Consider the following 18,706-nt stretch of genomic DNA (forward strand, 5'->3'; position numbering starts at 1 on the left):
AGGCATGGAACCCTGGTCCCGGTCTTTCAGGGCTGTGGGGCCAGGAGTTGTGGGGCTGGGCGTGTGCCCTCCCTGTGCTTGAGACTGGAGCCCCAGGCCCCTCAGCCTTAGGCATTGAGCTCCACTGCCTGCTTGCTGAGTCTTGTTCCTGTTGCTGTGGGGGAGGCTGAGCTCTGAGCTTTAGGTGCCATTGAGCCAGAAGAACAGCAGCTTTGAGCCCAGAGGGGCCACAGAAAGGCCTGGACAGGGCATTCCTGGCATTCCCAGGGCAGGGACACATGGTAGTGTGGCAGGCACCTTCAGGGTGCCACGCTGGCTTTGCACTGGGCCACCTCCCTGTGTGTGCAGGGCTGGCTCTTTGCTTTGCTGTGCTTGGCCTTTTGCCATCGTGCTCCTTTGGCTGCCTGCAGAGAGGGGCAGCCCTATAAGGAGGGGGAAAGGCCCTGTCTCCAACATCTCAAAGGGGGAAATGGAGCTCTCCCGGCCCTCAGCCCACGCTGTAAGCAGAGCAGAGCCTTTCCCCCAGCTCTGATGGCTTTCTGCCTGCTGCTGGGCCCTGGCCACCATGACCCACTGCACTTGCTCTGAGTCACCTAAAGGATGGCTGGTGCCTCTTGATTTGCTGACAGGATGTGAAGGTCACTGAGGGAAAGGTGGGTGTCCCAATGCTGAGGGCACACATGGGTCACTGAGCAGACTTGAGGCTTCCCCAGCAGGTTGCAGGTGCCTTATGTGTCACTGAAGGGAAGGCAGATGCCCCATGTGTGGCCGAGGTGTCATGAAGGTCTCTGAATGGCATGCAGATGCCCAGCATGCCACTGAGGGCACATGAGAGTCCCTGAGGGGAGGCGGGTGTCTGTCGTGTCCCTCAGCGTACAACGTCGGTGTCACTGAGGGAACCTGAGCGTCCCTTGAAGGGGACACAGGCACGCCACGTGTCGCCGAGCGCACATGCCGCTCGCTGAAGAGCCACCAGGGCCGCTGAGGGGACGTGGGCTCGCCCTGAGGGACACGGCAGGGCCGGGCCGGTCCCCGCTGCGCCGCCGCCGCCCGCTCCCCGCCGCAGGGAGCGTTTCCCGCCCAGGCGCGGGCGGCCCCGCCCCCCCGGTCCCCTCAGCCGCGGGCGGGAACTCCAACCCGCTGTGGCCGCCCCTCGGGGCCAGGCGCCGGGCGGCCTTCCAGAAGCCGTGGGGGAGCTGCCCTGGGGCTGCCCTGCGCTCATACACACCGAGGAGGATGGGGCAGTGTTGTCTCAGGACTAGGGAGTGTTTCACTTTGAGAGGGGTAAAGCTGCAGTAGCTTAGAGCAAGAGAACTTCACAGCACAGGAATGCTGGAATTGCCTGGTGTCACCTGTAGGGCACGCAATGAACATTTGGGCTTTAAAGCTGAGGTAGTCACTGGACTGTGAGAATAATGAAATTGGAGGTCATCTGTCGAGTACATGTAGTGGGTGGACATTTCAGCAGGAAGATTTGAGGTCATTTCTAGGGGACAAAATTACTTTTGAGGAGAAGTCTGAGTAATTTCTAGAGGACACATAGAGATCATTTTGTGACAAAACCTGAGGGAAATGTTAGGGCAAAGACAGAACATTTGGGGGGTAAAACCTCAGGTTCTCTGACTTCCCACTACCTCATCCCATGCCCCAGCAGGGGAGCTTTGCCCTCCCTGTCCCCAGCCAGCCCAGCCTGGGCACCTCGGGGGTGCCCCCACCCTCCTGCTGAGGCCCGGCCTCAAGGGCTTCTGCCGCAGGCCTGGGAGACGCTCTGGGGAAGCGCCAGAGCAGCCGGGTGCCAGGGACAAGGCGGCTGCCTGGGGGCTGCTTGTGGCCTCTGACACCCAATTGCTCAGGGCTTCCCACCGCCCTGGCTCCTCAGGGGCCTCCTGGTGTTCTGACAATTGACAGAGGTGATTTAATGGACACACCACTGGAAATATTGTTCTTATTTTACTGTCAATAAGAAGGAACCACAGAGTAAGATGATACATTCAATAAAAATGTGCGCTTGGTTTTTGTGACAAGCAAAAACAAGCAAGATAGTGCACCTAAATAAGTACTATAAGAGAGAGAGAGAGCTATTTAGAAAGAATCATCACCAATTGCCTAAATTGTTTATCATCTTGCAGATCTGCACTTGCTGGGGAGCCGCATTTTACACCAAGGACCTGGGGAACCGTTCCCAGCAATTGGGAAAATCCTAGGTCATCCATTCACCCAGAGATGAGGTTTCCAAATTTGCCCTGAAAGTGGATCCAGCTTTTATAGGCCAAAAAGAGCAAGTCAACGTGACTCAAATATATTTTTAGCCCAGAAACCCCTGCAGCTGATGGTATCCTTCACAGCCAGCAGGGACACAGCTAGGCCAAAGCCCAGACCTCTGCTGGGAGGGTTTCCACTCAAATACCCTACAAACAAACCTCTATTCAAGTCAGTTGGGAAAGTTTCTTAAAATGATACATTTCTGGCACCTAACTACACAGGATTATGTGAAAGTTTCTGAAGCAGCTGGTTTGGAGTCAAAGAGCCAGCAATAAGAGTCCTTGTCATCTATTTGTAGCTAAATCACACTTCGGGGAACTTGAAGAAGTTTGGAACGAGTTAGAGACCAGACCTCTGAGTTTTTTAGATGTTGCCATTTCTTTTTCTTCTACATAGACAGGAAGGATGAGTTTGGCTCACATCTCCACCGCAAGGCTCAGAAGGTCACAAGACTCCTAGTTACAAGACCTTTTTAAGGATTTATTGGCCAATCAAACACTGCCAACAAGGATATTTATGTTTGTCTGGGTTTGAAAAGACAGGTGTCTGCTAAGGAAGGCAGGAGCCTCCCCTGAAATGGAAAATGTGAACCCCCTCCCTCTGAATTGTTATAAGTTTGAAATTAAGGGGCTCTAAGGCAAAGATATGGGACAAGGAATAACTTCTTTAGTAGGAAGGAAAAAAAACCCCAAAAAAACAATGCAGTAATACAAAACAACACTGGCAGAGTCAGAATATGGTCTGACTCCCTATGTGTAAGGGTGTTGGTAGTAATCCCATTAAATGGTGGCTGCAGTTCTCCTGGAGAGACAGGTGAGGTTCTGTTAAAGCAGTGATCCTGTAGAAGGGTGGAGTTTTCCTTTGAAGATCCAGTGGTGGTGTCGATTGGTCTGGTCTTCCTCTGGGAATCCAGTGGGAAAAGTGCTGTCGTGTTCCAACTGTCAGATTACATCCAGGAAGGAATGCTAGGCTCCATCCCCTGGGTGGAGCTTCTCCCAATGGGATGATGTAATTTTATCAGTCATGCAGTCAGCACCCGCAGAGCCCGGCTGCAAGGAGAGAAAGCAGAAACCGCCCGTCAGCTGAAGGCTCCTGTGCCCTTGTCCCAGCCGCCCACGGTGCCCAGGCCATGCTGGCCATGCTCAGAGCGGTGCCCAGAGCTGCCCATCACTGCTGCTTTTGGCAGCAGGGCAGGAGGGCAGGACGTGTGCCCAGCCTGCAGCCAGCCAGGGCATATCCACCTCCTCAGCAGCTGCCCAGAGCAGGATGCTCCGGTGCTCGCTGCCATCTCTCAGAAGCTCTGATCCCACCATGCCAGGCAGACGGGAACCCACCTCATGCCCTCCCCTGCTGGAAGAAAAGCTGGTCCCAAACAATGTCCTCAGCCTTCTCCAAGGGCAGGCCCATCCACACTGCAGCTGGTCCCAAGCACTTCCTGATCCAGACTGGACCCCACCTGGAACACTTCCTCTAGAAAAACAAACAACAAATTATTGAAAAGAGATTACAGGCAAAAATGGGAAACAAGAAAAGAGTTAAAAAAATCTTCTCTGTGTGGGGCTTAAGGAAGGCCACCCCCTGCATGCAAGGAAAAAACCCACGCACAGGTGAGGGAAGCCCAGGCTTTCTCCCTTCCCCCCTGCACTGCCCCCCACAATAATGCTGATCCCAAAGCAAACAAGGGCAGTGGAGCAGCCCAAGCCCTTCCTTACCTGCACAGCAAAGCAGCCTCAGCACAGGTTCTGGAGTCCCACCTCTGCTCCTGCCATGGGGGATTGTTTGTGTTGGGCTGGCTGCCCCAGCCCCAGCCCGGGGCACGGTGGGTGCTGGGGGCTATAGGCAGGGCCAGGAGCCCACTCCCATTTCATACCCAGCCCAGCCCACCCCCCCAGCCCTGCCAAAACCTGCTGGGCAGGCGACTGAAGGATCAGCTGCACCCACCCTAGCAAAGGGTGAACCTTTGGTTCCCGGCCAGGTTGTGCAATGGCCAAATGTGGGAGCATCCCCCTGGGTGTGGACTCATCTGAAAATTCGCTGTGGAGCCTGGCTTTGAAGAAGGTGCCACAATCAAAGTCCATCACCTTCAGCTGGCCAGTGGCCAGGTCCAGGAAAAGGTTGCCATCCTTGATGTCATCCTCGCTGTCTCCAGCAGCAGCAGTCCCACCTGGTACAGCTTCTCCAGGGGCTCCTTCTCCTTCCCTGGGGTGAGACCAGGCTCTCAGGTTCTGCCCAAGGCCCCAGCTGTCAGGGAACCAGGACAAGCAAAACCAGCTCGGAGGGTGGATACCAGTGCTGGGCAGAGCAGCTCAGCTCCAGCACAAGGGCTCTGTGTTCCCATCTGATGAGCCCTGGGCAGTGACACAGGCACGACAAAAAATTCTGGCTTCCTTTGCTTCTTACTGCCAAGGCATGTATGGAGCTGTAACTTACCAGGGCCCTGCATCACAGTGTGCCTGTGGCTCTCTCCCTTCTTCTAGGGCAGATGAATATCCTGCATCCACGGATGACAGAGCAGCTCTTCTAATGAGGGTCTTTCCAAGTCCAGCATGGATAAACACCGCCTGATCAGATCTTGGCACTCTGGGCAGAGAAACCACAAACCGCTGGTCAGTTGGAGAAGGCTCCTGTTGGCTTTGCCCCACTATTCCCGTGCCCGGGCCATGCTGGATGTGCTCAGAGCTGGGCCTAAGCTTTCCCATCCATTCCCTGTTTTGGAGGAGAGCAGGAGAGCAGGACATGTGCCACCTCCTCAGCAGCTGCCAGAGCGGGATGCTCACGAGCCTGCTGCTGTCTCCCAGCACTGGTATTCCCCCGTGCTCAGAGATGAGGATCCACCTTGAGAGAGCCCTTGTGGCAGCAAGAGCTGATGGTCCCAGCTGATGTTCTAGCCCCTCCTGAAAGGGTGCTCCCCACAGACCATCTGGTGCAGCAGGATGCCCAGGGACCAGATGGTAGCTGGCCTGCCATAGTACCAGCCAAAGTGGGTCCATTCCAGGGGGGCTGTATGACCGTGTTCCTATGGAATACAGATGGAGTTCATCAGGGGGATGCTGCTGCTCCCAGAGCCTGGCCCCAGCATCCCTGCTCCAGTGGCACATGGGGTGTGACGCACTGCCCTCTCACCAGCACCTGGGACTTGTGTAACGACTTGGGGTTGGAAAAGAAGCCACTGGGGTTGGAAGAGGGCAGTGGAAGCCCTGGCAAGGCCCCACCATAACAAGGAAAAAACCACTCAGTGCTGGGGGAAAAACCATGCTTGCATCCTCCCTGCCTGCATTGCTCCAAAAAACATTATGAACCCAAAGCAAACCAGGCGAGTGGAGCAGTCCAAGCCCTTTCTCACCTGCACACCAAACTGGCTGGGGCACTGGTACCGACCCCCCTCTCGGCTACCCCCACCCCCGGTGTTTTTGCTGGGCTGGCTGCCCCAGCCTCACTTATGGGCAGAGTGGTGGGCAAAGGCTGCCTGCAGGGCTGGAAGCTGGCTCCACACCCAGCCCTGCTCAAAAGCAACTTGGCTGAAGTCTCAGTGCCATGAAGGGCTGCAGAAGGGAGAATCCCCACTGCCACACCCAGCTTGGGCTGTGAGATGTTGGGCCATGAGATGCTGGGACCAGGAGCACACCCTGTGTGGGCTCACCTGCAAAGTGAGTGTAGGCTGTGTCCTGCAAGTGCGTGCCACAGCCAAAGTCAATCAATTTGGCCTGCCCGGTGGCCAGGTCAACCAGGATGTTCTCTGGTTTGATGTCCCTGTGCAGGACCCCGCAGCTGGTGCAGTGCCGCACGGCCTCCAGCACCTGGCGGAACAGCTCCCGCGCCACCTCCTCGGGCAGGAACCCCTGTTCCCGAATGAAATGCTGCAGGTCCTGACACCGCTCCGGGCGCTCCAGCACCATCAAGACGTCGTTGGGGAGCTCAAGCCACTCCAGCAGCTGGACCACACCAGGGAAGCCAGTGGACACCTTGGCCAGCAGCACGATCTCCGGGGTGCACTGGTGCCGTCGGGCTGCGGGAGGAGCACGATGCCGTCAGTGGGGCTGATGCCGTGCCGGGGCTCGGGAAGCCCTCAGCCAGCCTGGGATGCTCTGTGCCCTGCGCTGGCCCCACGCCCGCTCTCCCTCGAGGCGTCCTGGCGGCTTCCACCCTGCCGGGCCTCGGCTCATCCCCGCCCGCCACGGCCCGGCTGCTCCCGCTGGCCCCGCTCACTCACCAGCTCGCCCCAGTGCCGGACGCGCTCCCGTGGCACCCTTTTGATGGCCACCTGCAAGCCAAGGGCAGCAGCGGGCTGAGTTCGCCGCCCGCCTTGCTCAGCCCCATCCTCCGTCCTCCTCCTCCTCCGCCCCCTCCTCCTCCTCCTCCTGCGCCCACCGCCGGCCCCGCCGCTCACTGGGGCACAGTCCGAGAGCCGCGTGGCCGCGAAGACGCTGCCGAAGCCGCCGCTCCCCACCAGCGAGCCCAGCCGGTACCGCTCTTTCAGGCCCTGCTGCGCCTTCCCTGCTGGCGGGACACGGCTGTCAGCGCTCGGCCCGGGGCCGGCAACGGCCCCCGAGCGCCCCTCAAGCGCCCCGGGCCGGCTATCCCCAAGCGTTCGTTCCCTGCAGCGGGACAGCGGCGGCTCGGGGCCAGCGGCCGCGCTGCCGAGTGGCGGAGCTCGGGCCGGGCAAGCGGCAGCGGAGGCGGCGGGAGCGGCCGAGCCGCCTGTGTCCTCCGCGGGCCCTGGCAGGAGCCGGGGCCGGGGCCGGGGCCGGGCCCGGGGCCGGGCTCGGGCCAAGCGGAGCCAAAGGGAGGCGATGCCGCCCCAGCCCCAGGCACTGATGCCCGCCCAGCAGCGCCAGCGCCAGTAGGGCCAGAGCCGGCCGGAGGCGAGACCGCGGCGGGACGTCTGGGGCCGGGGACGAGGCAGCCCCGCTCGGGGCCGGGGACGGCCGGGGACATGGCCCGACCGGGCATGGGGAGAGAGACTGGGAGAGGAGGGGACCCCGGGATAGGGAGACCGGGAGAGGGTGCGGGACTGCTGGAGAGCGAGAGGGAGTCGACAAAGTTGCTGATTCCACTGCTTTAGCTGCTGCTGCCGCTGCTGCCGCTGCAACTGAAGCGCCGGGGCCGTTTGTCCCCGTGTCCGTTTGCCCGTTGCCCACTCGCCCCCGCCCCGAGCCCCGCGCTCCCCAGGGGCAGCCCCTGAGCCTGTCCAAACACGGGAACTTGGCCGTGTTCAGCCAAGACCCAGAGTCTGGAGTCCTGCACAGCGGCACAGGATTCCCCTCTGTCCCTGCTGTGCATTGTCCCTGCTGAGGGTCAAACACTATCAGAGTGCATTCCCTGAATGCTGAATTTGTACGTGACCCAAGCACTGCACTTACCTCTCCAGCATTGCTTTCCAAAGAAAACCAGGGGAAGGCAAACTGGGTGTAGCTCATGGTATTTGACAGTGTCTACCACTTGCCAAGTCATGGATCTTCGAGGTAAGATCCATTTGGAATTAATGGGAAGGAGAAGTAGTGCAAGATGGGAAAGGGGAGCATAAAAATAAATCGAGTAAAACATCTCAGATGGTTTCTTTCTGTTTTCTTTTAATTTCTTAAAAGCTCTTTCAGTTTTCCCATCATCTGCTCCTCAGTCCTCTTTGCTCTTTCCAAGAATCTTTCCTGGAGAACGAGGTGCAGCTTCTGTCACATGATGTGCCACCAACTGCAGCTTCTCTTGGCTTTCCACACCGTGTGTGCAGCATGACTCTTGCAGCAAAGCAGGACAAATATTTGAAGAACTTGACAGCTTCTTCTTTCTTTTCCTTGTGGGCTGGGCAGTTATGCCATTGGTGAGGTTTTCATTGTTACTGTTCTACCCTCAGAAAACATGATGGGCTACCAGGAATTGTTAGGGAATGCAAACCTGACTGAATGCAGAGAAAGAATCTCCAGAGCCTGCAGCCAGAAATGGAGAGCTGTGGGATAATCATTCCAACATGCCTGTGGACATACAGAAAGTGATCTAGAAGATGAAAATGGGCTGACGGAGTTTGTTTCAGTGTTCAGTTCAGATGCTTCTACATCTCATGCATTGATATGAATCAAGAGTACAGTCAGTTCATGAAAAGTACTAGAACATGCTGGACCTGTCAGGAGATCACTGAAAGAATCTGATAAGAAGAAATGCAGGGAATTAGTTGATGAACTTTGTGTATAAGAAGGGTCATTTTTTCCTAATAATTTCTGATCAATCCCCTCTGCTTTTGTGCTTCCTAACAGGTCCATTTTCATCCCAGATTGCCCATGAAATGGCAGCCCTGAGCTTGTGGAAGTGCCTGAAAGATGCCCTGTTCCTCTGCAGGGACCCTGAGGCTGAAGCAGGAGCCTGAGCCCTCTCTGGGGAAGCCTCCTCCGAGCTGGAATTTGTGCCGTGCTGGGAGAGGAGGAGGAGGGGGAGAGCGCTGGCGCTGTGTGGCAGGAGCAGGAGGTTTGGGCCGCAGGACATTCCGTCTGCGCCGCTGCCCAGCAATGGGTGGCCGTGCCTGGGGCTCTGGGCCTGGCCCCGCGTGCGCTGAGCTCCCGACACTGCGGGAGCTCCCCGGGCTGGGCTCAGCTTCCCGCTGGGACTGGGCAGCAGGCTGGGCTCCAGCTGGGATCAGCAGCAGCTGGAAATACCTCTGTGCATCTCCATTTACTGCTGCTGCTGCTCAGAAGAAAAATGGAGTGGGTCAAGAAGTTCTGGTTTCTCTTTCTCCTGGTGGATTTTTTCATTTGATTTGACACTTGAGAGGCAATTTCTGTGGTTTTATTTCAGCAGCAGCAGCAACAGGGCCATGTTTGAGCACTGCAAATGTGGTCTGTGTGGCTTTAATTCTCCTTGACTTAGTGCTCAGGGACTTAAGGGGATTTCAAGATCTGCTAATCATGATGCCAGTGACCAAAAGCCTGAGTTCACCTATTGCCAGCCGGGGGTCTATGTACAAAATCACAAACAGGACTGGACTGCTGAGGAATGTGTCTCGAGGTGTTTATTTTCCAGCATCAGTCTCATTACATGGTTATGACAATGGGAAGATGCTGGCAGTTTATCTCCTCGGGAGCAGACAAAGAACTCAATGTTACAACTTTGTAAGTTTTTTGACCAATCACGCAAAGCAAAAGCATATTGACAGTAGTTCTATCCAACCATTATAAGCACACGTACCTTTGGTTAAAACAATGCCTGATTATTTTGAATACAATACCTGCTTGTAAGCCTTAAAACACAATGCTCAGAGCTCATTTATTAAGCTCAGTATTTCCTAATATCAGCCTAGAAATACTTTTCTGCAGCTTAGGGAGTTTTTCTAGCCAAGCATTAATACACAAACCATTGTTCTATTTGTCCATACTTTCCCACTTCTTATTTAACTTTTCTGCTGCCCTATCTCATGGTTACAGCTCAGCTCTAATCACAGTTCTGCTGTCTCTGAGGCCTGCCTTTTGCAGCTTTCCCAAAACCCTCTGATTTTAAGGATTCCCACATTCACTGTCACAAAAGCACTCTGGGTAGCACTGATCGAAAAAGGCAATTGCAGTTTTACAGATAAATTTCAAGTGGCAAGAGCAGCCATGATCTCCAATTCCCAAGGTAAAGGCAGCAGCAGCCTCCTGCTGTCACCTCAGGGTGAGTAAAGCAGTGCTGAAAACAGCGCTGGAACCTGATCCTTTCTTTCTCTGCGGGCTGGGGCAGGGCAGCACAGGCGGGCCCTGCGCAGTCAGGGCTGTGTGTGGGTGATTGCTGCTCTACTCCAGAACTGAGCTGGAAAAAGCCCTCGGGAGCCGAGGCAGGAGCAGGCGGGAAGGTGCCGGCGCTGCTGCTGCTCCTGGCCGGGAGCCCTGGCTGGGCCGGGCCGGCGCCCCCTGCGCTGCGGCTGCTGCTGCTGCCAGAGCCGGGCGGGACTCGGGGACAGGGAACGGACACGGGGGGACAGCAAAGGCCTGGCAGCTGCAGGGATGGTGGCACTCGGGCCTGCGCCAGCACAGAGCTTCAGCCCGCAATGAACCCTGAGGGAAACGTTGAGGAAAGGCTCCATTTCAGCCTTTCTTCACTCGTGGCTGTGAAGGGACTGAAATAAAAGGAGAACAAGCAGGGCCCGACCCCTTCTCCTTTGGGAGGAGCCCCAGGCCTGGGGCTGTGAGGGGCCGTGAGGGGGAGAAGGGTCTCTGAGAGGCTGTGGGAGGCCTGGCACCTCATGGAACCAAGGGTCGGTTATGACACTGCAGAACCAAGGTGATTCCTGCTGACAGTTCAGAACCTCGTGGAACCAAAGGCCAATTCTGGACAGCAGGGCCATGGAACCAAGGAGTCCATTGGGACATTACAGAACCTCATGGAATCGAGGTGTCCATCTCACTCTACTGAAGCTCATGGAACAAAGGGTCCCTTGTGACACTGTGGAGCCATGGATACTGCTGTTGGCTGTACGAAAGCTCATGGAACCAAAAGTCCATTGTAACATTCTGGGGCCTCATGGAACCACGGAGACCATTATGACACTTCAGGACTCACTGGAACCAAGGGGCCATTTAACCTAAGGGTCATTGTAGCACGGCAGGGCCTCATGGAATCAAGGGGATCTTAGTGGGGCTCCGTGAGACCACCGAGAGATTCTGACTCTGTGGAACCAAGGAGACCATTGTGACACTACAGGGTGCGGTGGAACTAAGAACTTGTGTCACAGGGAGGAGCCCAATGGAATCAAGGGGCCATTCCCTATTTCAGGGTTTCATGGAGCCAAGGTGTCCTTGTGACACTGTGGGGCATCATGGAATCCTGGAGACCATTCTGGCACTTTGAGGCCTTGTTGAATCAAGGAGCTCTGCAGGCTTTTGTGGAACCAAGGAGCTCTTTGTGACACTGCAGGGACTCATGGAAGCAATGAGACCAATCTGGCACTCTGAGTCCCCATGGCACCATGGGCCAGTGTGACACTATGGGTCCCCATGGAACCAAGGGGCCAGTGTGACACTATGGGTCCCCATGGAACCAAGGGCCAGTGTGACACTATGGATCCCCATGGAAGCAAGGGGCCAGTGTGACACAGCCATGCCCTGTGGAACCAAGGGTCCATTGTGATCTTGGGGAGCCCAATAGAACGTAGAGGCCATTGTGGCACTCTGCACAGTCCCATGGAACCAAGGAAACCATTTTGGCACTGCATGGCCTCATGGAAGCAAGGAGCCATTGTGCCAATGCAGAGCCGAGGAGATCCTGGTGGTATTGCTGGGTCTCCTGGAAATAAAGATCTCTTGTGATACTACGGGGCCTCTTGGAACCAAGGGGCAATTGTTCTCCTTCATGTCCCAAAGAATCCAAGAACATGGAACAGGTCTGGCTGGCTTGGCATCCCTGTGGCCACCTGACTGCTTCAGCTGACCTTGGCATGTTGAGGGTTGCTTCTCCTCTAGCCCTGGAGTTCCGTGCATTCCTTCCTGTTGGAAAGAACTCTCCTCCTCCTCCAGGGGTTCATGGCTAAAATTGGGATTCTACCTCCATATTTGATAAAATCCAAAGATTGTTCCATATGAAACAGGCAGATCTGGATGGCCTTTGGCATCTGGGTGGGCCACCTCTCATCTGCCTTGAAAACACTGCAGGGCTGTGCTTTTCTTTCCATGGAAAAAGCCATCTTTCCAGTCCAGGTGTCCATAGCCAAAACTGGGAATTGCCTCCAAAATTCCTTATATCCAAGGATAACTCTCAGACAAAACTTGCCAGGACTGTCTAGGTTCCTTTGGCTTCCTGAGGGCCAGCTCTGATCTGCCTGTGAAACACTGGGGCTCTCTACTTTCCTTCCTAAGGAAAAGAACTGTCCTTCTTGTCCAGGTGCCCATGGAGAAAACGGAGATTTGGCCTCCAAAATCCATCTGTACAAGGATTGCTCCCAGACAAAAGCTGCCAAGACAAACAGGTCTGGCTGGCCTTGGCCTCCTTGGGGCTGCCTCCAATCAGCCTTTGAAACATTGGGGCTCTGCCATTTCCTTCCTATGGAGAAGAACTGTCATTCTGGTGCAGGCACTCATGGCTGAAATGGAATTCCACCTCCAAAACTCCCCAAATATCCAAGGGTTGCTTTTAGACAAAAGCTGCAAGGACAGACAGGTCTGGCTGGCCTTGGCCTCTGGTGACTGCGTCAGTATAGGGACAAAGGAGCTCTGTGCTCAGTGGGGTGGAGACTGAGGACAGCAGAGGAGATGCATGGGAGGCACTCAAGGGTGGTTTCAGAGATGGTGGATCCTTTTGATGTAGTAGAGTACAGCCAGAGAAAGAAAGAGTTAATGCAAAAGGCAGCTTGGGAGGCCCAGATTGGGAAAAAAGAGCAAGGAATTTCCCTGCCAGGGCAGGGCTGAGGTGCAACACATCCCTCAGAAGGAGCCTGGGTCAGCCCAAGGCTTTGTGTGGGCAGGCAGAGGCAGGCAGGAGGCAGAGCTGTCAGCAAAGGAAGGGGCCAGCCAGGTGGGGCAGCCGGGGGATGAGCACAGCCTGCAGGGACAGAGGCGCAGGGCAGGGACACCGTAGCACAGCCTGGGCTGCACAGGGCACAGGCATGGGCAGCAGCTGCCAGGCCCTGACAGAGCCAACTTGGGCAGCACTTTGGCCATGGCTGCTGGGCCTGGGCCTGAGCCAGGAGCAGGAGACAAGTGACCCTTGCAGGCCTGGGGCCTCATTGCCTCCTTGTCCCTGCTCAGCAGCCTGGCAGGGGCCGCCCCATGCTCCTGCCCTTGGCACTGCACATCCCCCCATGCCAGTGCCCATCCCGGGAAGAGCCCTGAGCAAGGAGGGAGGGACAGGATCTGCCTGGCCAGGGGCTGGGGCTCAGGCCTTGGCCCTTTGCATTCCTGAAACACATCCAGCTTTGCTCAGCACCAGAGACACCTTTGCCTTGTTTGTCCCCAGCTGTCATCACTGTCTCCAGTGTTCTGCTCTAACTGGAACCTGGGGACACTTTCTCAGTCATGTCCCTCAGTGGGACCCATTAAAACTTCAAGAGACTTTGGAGTTTAAATTTAACTTTGAGTTCTGGAGAAGTTTCTTGAAGACTCTCTCAGGGATTGAGTCTGATGTAAACAACAGAAAAGCCCTGAGAGGGTTATTAAAGTTTTCTTAGTCCAGTTATGGAGAGAGATTTCAAAGACCTTTTAAGAAATACACATTCCTATTTTAAAGGATGTATTTAGTTTTATTTCTCTTTAGAGCAGAGGTGATTGCAGCATTCTGTGTCTGATATTGACCCAGGGTCTCTCCTCAGCAGCTCTGGCCTGATCACAGAAGGTGTCCCTTGAGCTGTGGGTGACACTGGGACATACTGGGAGTGACGCTGGGGAGGACTGGGACAAACTGGGGACACTGGGAACACTGTGGGGAAGACTGGGGACACTGGGGCATCCTGTGTATGACACTGGGGGGCAACTGGAAGGGACTGGGAATAAACTCAGGTCTATTGGTAGGGACTGGAATGGCACTGGGGTTGTACTGGGTTCTGCTTGGGATGAACTGGTCTGTAATGGGGTTGTACTGGTCTGTACTGGGGATGAACTGGGTTGTACTGGGAGGGACTGGAGGGGTTGAATGGGCTCTTGCCGCCTCCCCCGCCTCCCATTTGCCAAGGCTCCCGCCTATCACCGCACGCAGCCAATCAGCGCCGGAGATCGGTGCTTCGGGGGCAGTGCCTAGCATGGCCGCTGTCTTCTGTTTCTAACTACAACTCCCGTCATGCCCCGCGGCCCGATTGAGCCCCATTGGAGCCGGGACTACAACGCCCGTCATGCCCCGCGCTCCACAGACCACCCACCCCTCCAGGGTCCGCCCTCATCTGTCCCGTAAGTGTCCCCCAGACAATCCAGGATCCCTCAGTGCCCCCTCAGTGCCCCCTCAGCGCCCATTCGGGACCTCCCGAAAGCGTCCCCGGACCCCCTGAGTGCACCCGCACCCAGAGATGGTCGGCACAGCCATTTTTGGGAACTCATCTCCCGCGGCCCCAGAGGCCCTCAGAACACAGTCCCGCGGCTAAAACTCCTGCCGCGCCCCGCGCCCATAGGAGCACGGATAGAGCTCCCTGAGCTCCCCCGCAAGGGGTCCCGAGCCGCTTAAGCTCCCCCGAGGACCTCAAGTCGCGGCTCGGACGCAAAAGTGTCCCCCAAGAGCCTTCCCGGACCTCCAAACATCGTGTTCGAGCCACTTCTGGGACTACAGCTCCCATCATGCTCCGCTATTCCAGCAGGGACTTTATCTCCCGTCATGCACCGTGTCCCGGCGAGAGCCATTGCAGCTGCGTCTCGAACTCCCGTGATGCTCCGCGGCTCTGTTAAACCGTACCGTGCCCCCGCCTACAACTCCCATCACCCCCCGCGCCCCAGAGAGCCCCGTTCGAGCCCCCCAAGGGCCCGCCCGGACCCCGAAGGGCCCCAAATTCCCCTCTCTGACCTCCAAGGGCTCCCCTGTACCCCCAAGTGCTGCCCTGGACCCCGAAGTGTCCCTCAGAATCCCTGAATGCCCCTCAAAGTTCTCACCTGGCTCCCCCAAGTGTCCTCCAGACCCTGATGTTCTCTCTGAATTCCCTCCCCAGACCTAAAACAGCCCCAAATGTGACCCAGAAATGTCTCCAGGCACCCCAAAGTTCCTCCCCTTGACACTATCGGAGAAAAAGATTATAAAAATGATGCCAAAAGGACTACAAATATTACTAGTTTCCATAAAGAGGAAGAAATATATAGCCAATAGACATGAATTAATTAAGGAAGTTGTGTTACTTATAAACAATGACCAATAAATTTTTTGTTGCTAAAAATGTATGGATTTTTAAATATAAATATTGAAATTTGGTAATAGAGACATAGAATAATACTAATATAAATAAGAAAAAATAAATATAAATTTTTAATTCATTGCATTTTTTTTTAAGGCAAAATGTATAATTTTTTTATGCTTTGGGATGTCAGTCTGTAAGAGAGTCCAAAGATCCGTCATTTGCCTCACAACCGCCATCGAGGACGGAGATTGAAGCCCTTCCCAAGGACTGAGACTGAGATCCTTAAAATTCTAACAGGGGGTGCTGGGCTGACTGAAGCGGGATGTCTGCCATTGGGAGCGGGATGTTTCCCATAGGAACCAGTCCTGAAACAATGGGCCCCGCTCACTGCTGGCACCGGTTTGTCCTGTTCAGAACTGGACTGTCTGTACCTGTGTGAGAGTCTGTCTGAAATATCCTCCAATCTGCCTCACAACTGTCACTGAGAGATCGCTCAGAAGACCCCCTTTGTCCCATTCCTGGCCCTACAGTGGAAAGTTCCCCGCCAAGCCAGGGGCTCTAAGACCTGAGGGAATTGCTAAGTTACTGTTTCCACAGGTGCATTTTTCTGCATGCTACACTGAGCCCAATGAGAAGAAGGGGGCACTGAGCCCTTTTTGCAACAATAGCCTTGGAAGCTGTCCCACCTCTTGGCCTGGCTGAACTTCTCCTGAGCTTTTGAGTGGTCTCCCACAGAAGACCCCTCTCGTTCATCTGCAAGCACTGTGACAGACAAGCTGAGATGACAGAAGCCTCTCCACCAGAGAAAAACCCGAGAAATCCCCACGTGAGAAAGGCCGCTCCTACACTCCCCAAGGACTGGGACTGAAGCCCCCAGCCCGGGGAGGTGCGCGGGGGAGGCGAGCTGACCAAAGCAAGATGGATGTTGCAGGTGTGGGCATTGGACCACGAAAACAATGGCCCTCGCCCACTGATATAAACTGTGTGTACCCCTTTTCCAAATACCATTATTTTACAGATGATACAATAGATTCAGTTTTGAAATAATCCCCCTCCCCCCTCAACAAAAAGTGTATAATTGGAGTCCAGATGGACTGCATCTCGGAGATCTCCCCAACGTAACAGGTAGATCCTCACCTGGACTGGACCTAAGGAGTTTGTCTCTACGTTTGGTAGCTCTATTCCCCTTTTTCTTTCTCTCTCTCTTTCTCTGTCTTTCTCTCCCTTAATCCCTCCATCGCATTTTGCTGTGGTCATTCAATAAAGGTGCATTTGTTTGGATTATTGCTGCAACACCCCCCTGTACCGTGTTGGTTCTTTTTGCACCCTGAGATCCCTTACGAACCATCATGAAACCCATTCATAGGGACGGATCGTGACAACCTGTTCTCAAGGGACTCATTCTCCACTGTCCTGTACCTGTTCCCTCGATGTGCCGTCCTGCTCCCCTCCCAGCAGTAGATTATAAAAGACCCCAAGTTAACCAAAGACTTTGAGATTCTCCCCGAGGTTTCAAGATGGATCTATTGGCCGGACCACGAGTATTTCGTGTCTATATTGGTAGCTATTCACCTCCCCCCGCTTTCTCTCTCTCTCTCTGTCCTTTATCTCCTTTCTAATCCTTCTATCACATCTGCTCTGGGCACTCAATAAAAGGTGCATTTGTTTTGGTTAATACTGAAAGTCCCCTGCTGTGTGTTTGCACTCTGAGATTGGTAAAACGAACCATCAGGACCCCCCTTGTCCCAGCGGATTGTGACACGGCCTGATGGGGTTGCTGCCCACAGCACGTGAACGTGATCTTCTTGGTGGTGGCTACAGTGGTTCATCTGGTCTTGCTTTCCGGTCTCCCTATCCCAGAATTACCTATGCCACCTGCTTTTCTCATACTGTGGTTCTCTGTAGTTCCTTAAATAGTCAGCCCTTATTAAGTTCACTCTTGGAATAGGGGATTATCAGCTCCCCATCATATCGAGTGCATTTGAATGCACTTGAATACATTTTGCCTGCATTCAAAATATGGTCCCTGTTTTTGATTTACTGTGGAATCTCTGTTTGTATTTTGTGCCTCTGTTGAGGATGGGATTGAAGGTACTTGAGATGATATTTCAGACTCAGGTATTTATTGTTTCTTACCAGTGAAACAGCCTCACAACCATGAGTTCTGCAGCCTTTCATTAGCAAGGCAAAAAATGGCTCACTGTCTCTTGTTACAAGGCCTGGATGGTACCAAGGAGACCATGGTGATACTGGGGATCCAAGAGACCGTGGTGACACCATGGAAACTCATGGAACCGTGGGCATTGTAACACAGCAAGGCTTCATGGAGCCAAGAGTCAACTGCGACTCTACCAAACCTCATGGAACCAAGGGCCCATTGTGACACTGAAGAACTTCAGGGAACCAAGAGTCGCTTGTGACACGGGGGGTACTCATGAAACCATGGAGACCATTTTGAAACTTCAAGGCCTGATGGAAGCAAAGGGTCATTCTGGCACTTCTGAGCCTTGGAACCAAAGGGACCATAGTGACACAGTGGGGCTCTGTGGAACCAAGGGGCCATGGTGACATTGGGGAGCGTCATTGAACCAACTGTCCATGGTGACACTGCAGGGCCTGATGGAATCATGGACACCATTGTGACACTACAAGGCATCATGGAAGCAAGGGGCCACTGTCACTCTATGGGGCCTCTTGGGGCTCAGGGGCAGTTGTGATACCATGGAAATTATGGCAACATGTGGCACCATGAAACCAAGGAGACCCTTGTGACACTACAGGAACCCATGGCACTAAGGATCCATGGAACAGTGCAGGACACATGGAACCGAGGGGCCATTGTGATGCTGTAGAACAAAAGGCCCCATTGTGACACTGTGGGCCCCGATGGATCCAAAGGTCCAGTTTGACATTGCAGGGCCTCATGGAATCCTGGAGACCACTGTGAAACTTTGAGGCCTTGTTGAATTAAGTGGCCCTGCAGGGCCTCATGGAACCAGTGAGTCCCCTTAGAACCAAGGGTCCATTGTGACCCTGTGGTACCAAGGTGTCGTGGGTTGACCCAGGCCAGATGCCAGGCATCCATGAGAGCTGCTCGCTCACTCCCCTCTGCAGGACAGAGAAAATTTAATAAAGGACTCATGGGTTGAGATAAGGACTGGGAGAGATCACTCATCAAATACTGTCCTGGGAAAAACAGGCTTAGCTTAGAGATATGAAATTCATTTATTACTAACAAACTCAGAGCAGGAAAAGGGGAAATAAAATAAGCCCCTCTCCTCCCTCCTTCCAGCTCTACCTCCTACCCCGGCAGTGCAGGGAGACAGGGAAAGGGGGTTATGGTCAGTTCATCACCCATGGCTTCTGCCCTTGCTCACGGAGAGGGGTGGTTCCCCTGCTGCACCGTGGGTCCCTCCCGAGGGAGGCAGTTCTGCAGGAACTTCTCCAATGTGAGTCCATTTCAGGGGCAACAGCCCTCTGCAAACTGCTGCAGTGTGAGTCCATCCCAGGGACAGCAGTCCTTCCCAAACTGCTGCAGCATGGGTCACTCTTCCATGGGGTGCATTCCTCCAAGGACAGGCTGCTCCAACCTGGGAGCAGGGGCCCTCTCTCCACGGCTCTCCTACAGGGTGTCTGGGTCTCCAGTGCCTGGAGCACCTCCTCCCCCTCCTTCTGCACTGACCTTGA

The 18,706-nt window shown here is 54.8% G+C and overlaps 1 long non-coding RNA gene and 1 pseudogene across 1 annotated transcript; both read right to left on the bottom strand.

Annotated features, from left to right (window-relative positions):
* Nucleotides 1–2,721: 2,721 nt before the first annotated feature.
* LOC132334678 (uncharacterized) lies at nt 2,722–3,725 on the bottom strand. Its single transcript, XR_009488430.1, has 2 exons — nt 3,597–3,725; nt 2,722–3,311 (listed from the first exon to the last, which is right to left on the bottom strand). It is a non-coding gene; the product is annotated as an uncharacterized LOC132334678 (long non-coding RNA).
* Nucleotides 3,726–4,735: 1,010 nt separating this feature from the next.
* Nucleotides 4,736–7,212, bottom strand: LOC132334543 (serine/threonine-protein kinase pim-1-like; annotated as a pseudogene).
* Nucleotides 7,213–18,706: the final 11,494 nt, after the last annotated feature.

The sequence above is a fragment of the Haemorhous mexicanus genome, chromosome 16 (assembly GCF_027477595.1).
Source record: "Haemorhous mexicanus isolate bHaeMex1 chromosome 16, bHaeMex1.pri, whole genome shotgun sequence".
NCBI lineage: Eukaryota > Metazoa > Chordata > Aves > Passeriformes > Fringillidae > Haemorhous > Haemorhous mexicanus.